This window comes from Vigna umbellata, chromosome 2 (genome assembly GCF_029865625.1).
Source record: "Vigna umbellata cultivar VRB3 chromosome 2, Vumbellata_1.0, whole genome shotgun sequence".
In the NCBI taxonomy this organism is placed as follows: Eukaryota; Viridiplantae; Streptophyta; class Magnoliopsida; order Fabales; family Fabaceae; genus Vigna; species Vigna umbellata.
The window spans coordinates 4,142,214-4,148,528 of NC_142166.1; the positions used below are offsets into that span (position 1 = coordinate 4,142,214).

Sequence of the window (6,315 nt, forward strand, 5' to 3'; positions counted from 1 at the left end):
TCCATATTTTTAAGAGTTGTGGTGTTAATCTTTTGGAAGATTTATGTACAATTGAGTGAACCTTAGTTTTTGTATGAAATTCAATATAACGAGTAATATACTACTTCTAATTTGAATTGTTCTCCTACGAGTACTGACCATCATTGAATCTTGACTTGTTTGATAGAATACTAAAAAATAATTACGTTTTAGTAGTTCATTTACATACATTTTAATCTACATTTTATTTATTTGATCTTGGATTGATTTTATGTCATTTACTTGCATTTCATAACCAATATACAAAATTTAATGTACACTTCAAAATTATTAGTTGCAAATATTAATTACATAAACAAACTTTTGTTTAACCTATTTTTGGATGGAGTAAATTAAATAACCTCTTAAGTTTTATACTCTTTGACATCACTTTTTACCATTAAATTTTTAATATACGTAGAGTAAGAAAAAACTATATTTTCTCCACCATTCAAAAACTGTTACAAGAGTTTATTTCCATTACTCTTAAAACATCTAAATCTCACTCTATTTCATTTTCAGCCCAGACGCCGCCTCATGCTCGTACGAGAATAAGCGACCTCCGAATGATGTTGGATATTAACGTGACGATGCACAACACATGGCAAAATTTGTGCATGGGGTCCTGTCCCCACATACCTTTTTTTCTTGTCTGGTTATGGCTGTTCATTACAAAACATAAGCGAAGTCGAAGAAGAATCAAACTTTTACACTTCCTCGTGAAAGCTAAGAATAAAGTCATCGGGCACAAACAAAACTCATAGCTCAAACGCAACACGAGTTTTGGCATATAGCTAGGCTATATATATATATATATATATAGAGAGAGAGAGAGAGAGAGAGAGATATTCATATATGAGATGTAAGACATAAACCTCCTAAAAAAGGGTGCAGAAAAAGGGAAGGTAACAGCATATATATATATATATATATATGGAGGATTCACAGAAGAGTGAAGCAGAGAAAGAGAAAGGAGGTGAAGAAGTGAAATACCGTGGTGTGAGAAAGAGGCCATGGGGTAAGTACGGAGCAGAGATCAGAGATCCAAGAAAACCTACGGGAAGACAGTGGTTAGGAACATTTGACACAGCAGAAGAAGCAGCCAGAGCTTATGATCGTGCAGCACTTCAATTGAGGGGTGCACTTGCAATCCTTAATTTTCCCGATGCATCAGCAAATTCTTCAACTGCAGGCATTGGAAGTTCTTGTTCTTCACAACACAAGGAAGTTATCGAGTTTGAGTATTTGGATGATAAGGTCTTGGAAGATCTTCTTGAGTCAGAAGTGAAGAGAATGAACCAAGATTAAATAACTGATGATAAGGTGTTGGATTAATATCTCAGCTTGTGTTTTAGGTTTCTTTTCCAAAAAATCTTCAACCCCACCCGCCATTTTTAGGGTCTTTGGCATCGATCTACTTCAACTTTGCATGACAAAATGGGGTGACCAAGTTTTTGTATTTTTCATAAATCACTATAATTTTATTCTGAAAGTGGTCGTAGAAATTGAGATGTAGGTTATATATATGAAAACTATGTTTAATTCTCACATTTATTTACGTTAACTTCTGTTGGTGTTTGGTTTGGACTAAGTTCTACAAATACGAAATTTTTGTTTTGAATGTTGTGAGCATGAGACTGAACCACCCCCTTTGAAAACTTCTTGAACAGGGTTGCCATGCATTTTTTCTACAATTCCTTTAAGTAGCCTTTTAATTATATCAAATTGAGTTACGTTAATTTTTTGATAATGTGCATAGCATGAAATTAGTTGGGCTTCTGAGATGATTTAATTATTCCTTCCCTGACACTGAACTTCAAATTTGTAGTTTTTGGCAGATGATAATGCGAGATGAATTTAACCTGATAAAAAATTGAGGTTGGCAGCTTCTTTACACTTCTTTTGCTATTTTTCATAGTTACTAGTTACTAGACTTTATATGATTGGCTAGTATTAGTGGAAAGATTTAGATGCACCAACTTTGAGTTCATTTTAAAATGGACATTCAATACAATATACAATCATATTACTATATCCAGTGCAAGAAAATGAGCATTAATTATATGATTACAAAAATGATATACAAATTAGTAAGAGTGAAAAAGATCTAGTATATAATCTCCAGAAACAGACCACTAGTATGATAACCATTCAGCATTAACAAGATAAGATTACTAATTGGTTCAACAATATCGTTACATTTTATTTTTATATACGGTAAGAAGATATAGATTTAGAAGAATTTTTTTAATTTTATTAAATTTATTTTCAAACAAATTCAAAACTTTTCAAACTTAGAGATAACAAAATTATTCATATCTATGAATATTTATATAAAAAAGATTTGTTACGAGTAACAAGTGAATACATTAAATAATACCTAACGTTGTAGTTAAAATCGATATTTATATTGTAAAATCATAAGATCCTAATATTTGACATAGTATTTACAAATTAGATGTCCTGCATAATCCTACCACAGTGATATCAGTAAATTTTTCGAATAAAATGGTAAAATAATGTAAATAATTTTTTCTCTTCACCATTCACTATTATTTTTTGCATTTAACCTGATTAAAACTAATACAATTAAAAATTTACGCTATTGGTATTGTTAGTTGCACCATCACCCAACACTACCTTCTTGAATGAATTTCAATTAAACTAAAATTCAATCAATTTCAATTAAAATAAAATTCAAATCCAATTAAAAATAAAGGATGTTTTTTGTTACACCATTCAAGGGAATTTCAATCAATTAAAATAAAACTCAGTTAAAATAAAATACTACTTTCAGTTACACCCTTACAACTCTTATGGTTAGGATAGTAAAGGATTCACGAAAAAAAGTTCACAAAGTAATTAATTTTGTAAACTTAAGTTTAATGAAGTATTGATAGAAGAATTAATTTTATTTTAAAAATGTGCCATTTTTATTATAGAAAGTAAAATCTACTATTCGTATTACGATTCATGATTTACTATTTTATAAACCTCTTATGATCCTAACATAATCTCTATTTTAACTACCTTGGCCATAGATATTCATTATTTGTTTAAAATTATAATTTTATCCCGAATTTTCTTTAGATTATCTTATACTCTTAATTAGGCTTTCCATGTTTTAACTACCTTGGCCATAGATCCTAACATAATCTCTATTTCTAATTTTATTTCTTTAGATTATCCATATTTTTTTTCTCTGGTTGCTCTCCATCCAAATTTTCTGGCACACCACACCACACTCTTACTACTATAAATAGTTTGCTATAGTTCGCACCATCGTTTCCCACAAACAGGTGCTATCCATTCAGTTCTAACCATGAATTTTTCTTCTTCATTTTACTTACTTATAACGAATTTTATTTTTGTTTTCTCACTTACCCCAGCTTGTTTCTTCAACTACCATTTTGTACCACTGTTTCTACTTAAATCCTTTCATGTTTTTCCTAGTTCATTTTGTTTTACAGTTTAATCATCTACCATTATGCTAGTTTTGCTTATTTATATTTGGGTGAGATAAAAAACTAGTGTTTAATTAGTTGGATTTAATTTTGTGAGCTCCTTGAGGTTGTATTTATAAGCTATATGTGCAATTATTGTGACAACAGTTTTTTGGGTGAGGCAAAAACAATGTACATTTGTAGAATCATTTCAAACCTTGCAAGCTTGGAACAACATAAATATAATTATATTATTGGAAATTTTACATCAACTAGAGATAAGGTCAACTTATAATATAAGTGAGTGTAAACTTTACCTTACAATCCGATATAGACTTTAATTAGGTTTAAAATCCATTTCTTAACATAATATCAGAGTCAGATTTGAAACAGAAACCTATGAATTATGGGCCACCACCCTTCCACTTATAGAATTGTTAAACTATAGAATTATGTGGCAAAAAATAAATAAGGTTACGGTAAAGATAATAACCACATTACCTTGTTAACACAGAAATCTAAAAATAGGATTTTTTTAAAAAAAAAATTTATATACAAAACAGATTGAATAATTTAGTTTACTGATCCACATAGACTTATATCACATAATCCACCGTCCACACGACTGAATAGACTTACCTATATAATCTGCAAAAGTATTTGTTAACATATTTTAATTTATAACTTACGTAAAACTCTTTTATTTATTTTGTTTTTCAACACTCACCTAAATCCCTAAGTCAATTCTTTTATCTATATTTAACATTGATTAATTGTTATAATTTTTTAGTAACTTAAACAATAATTTATTTTATATTTTCTTTTCATAAAAGATTTAACTTTCACATATTTATTTTTTTTAATCTTAATATTATGCTTATTTAGTATATTTTAATTTTATTTTCAATGATAGATTTTTGGAACATAACAATAATATAAAACATTAAAATTAAAATATTATATTATTATTATAATATTTAGGTTTAATTATTTTCGAAGTTTCTAATTTTGTTAAAAGAAGTGTCAAGTTTTCAGTTATTTTTCTTCTTAATTAGGTCCTTATTTTTGAAAAATTAAAGTTATTATGTTTTTGTCATTAATTTTTTGAAAATAAAGATTCAATTGAGGAAAAAAAAACTAAGAACTTTGAGACTTCTCAATAAAATTAGAAAATTTGAAAATGATTAAACCTAATATTTATATAAAGTTATTTTTATATGGATGACTGGAAACTCACGGACCAATCACTATGCATGACAAGCTAATACTAACCTGCAATTCATGTGAGGCGGACAAATCCCATCAAATTTTCTGTAGATCAAATATGGAGCAGCTTAAACTCAGAAAAAACTAACCTACATTATTATCCCATAATTAACAAGTTATGAAAGTAATCTAACAAGGAATACAAATGAGTCTCATTAGATAGTTGAAATATTTAAATGATGCATGCATTAAATGGAATGAAAGTAAACTAATTTTGATATAAATAAATACCGTAAACAAGATAAACTAAATTTGTTAAACTTAATCTAAATCATTTACGTGTAATAATTTATATTTTAAAGGATTACGAGTTTTTTTTCTCAAAAAAAAAAAATCAAATTGAATCGTTGATCAATTCAGGTCAGATTATCTACACCGGATCCATTTGAATAACATTAATGACAAATGACATATTAACGCAACAAGTCTAACATGATGTACAATATAACTATTAAAAAATTGATCTACAGCAATTTTGAATCAGTTTGGTTACGGTATTCTTAATTGCAGTCAATCAGTTAATGTAATAAAAAAAGATACGACAACAGAATGAAGTGAACTGTATTAAAAAAATCTATTATTTAAATATAGAAATATTTTCTGATGGTACAAATAAAACGAAAATAATTACTCCAGCTTTATCTTTTAAATTAAAAAAGCAAGAAATTAAAATAAAATGAATATGTATGACTTACGTAAAGTGGTCATAATACATACTTCACATTTATTCAACACTGTATTATTGGATATGGGATCCTTATTCAATTTTTGCTGTTTTTAACTTTATTCTGCTTATTGAAATCGGTAAATAGAAAATGTTATCTTGTGTTTTGGTTCAAACCTCTTAAGATGTGTCAACATCGTAGGGTTACTGTAGTTAAAATAATTCATAATAATTGCGACCCAGTAGCCACCTCAGCCATGAGCTACTAGAAAAAAAGGCCATGGATGCAAAAGTGACGATCTTTGAACATCATGGAACCTGTCCAAATATACTCATCGTAGTACCAGTTCTTTCCAAAATATTATAAACCAAGTCAAAGAAGAGTCCAACTTTTACACTTGCACAAGAAAGCTCGAATCAAGTCAATAACAAGAAACAAAAACTAATAGTTACAACAAAGGCTGCTTTTATATGCATATATATATAAGGAGTTGAAAGAAAGAATAAAAATACTGAAGAAAGAAGGAAGTTGTTTAAGCAAAAGATATGGAGAAAGAGAGATCAAAAGAGGAAGAAGTGAAGTACCGTGGTGTGAGAAAGAGACCGTGGGGTAAGTTTGGAGCAGAGATCAGAGATCCGACAAAACCTACGGGAAGACAATGGTTGGGAACGTTTGACACTGCAGAAGAAGCAGCAAGAGCTTATGATCGTGCAGCCATTGGTTTGAGGGGTGCTCTTGCCATCCTTAATTTCCCCGATGAGTATTACTCTCATCTTCCTTTTCTATTGTCGTCAAATTCTTCTACTGTTGACAGTGGAAGTTCTTTTGCCCGAAAGGAAGTTATTGAGTTCGAGTATCTGGATGACAAGGTCTTGGAGGATCTTCTTGAGATTGAAGAGAAGAGAAGGAATAACAAAGATTAA

General features: G+C 29.2%; 2 pseudogenes; both read left to right on the forward strand.

Annotated features, from left to right (window-relative positions):
- The first annotated feature begins 951 nt into the window (after nt 1–951).
- Nucleotides 952–1,326, forward strand: LOC124838919 (ethylene-responsive transcription factor ERF098 pseudogene; annotated as a pseudogene).
- A 4,561-nt stretch (nt 1,327–5,887) lies between these two features.
- On the forward strand, nt 5,888–6,315 carry LOC124838914 (ethylene-responsive transcription factor ERF098 pseudogene; annotated as a pseudogene).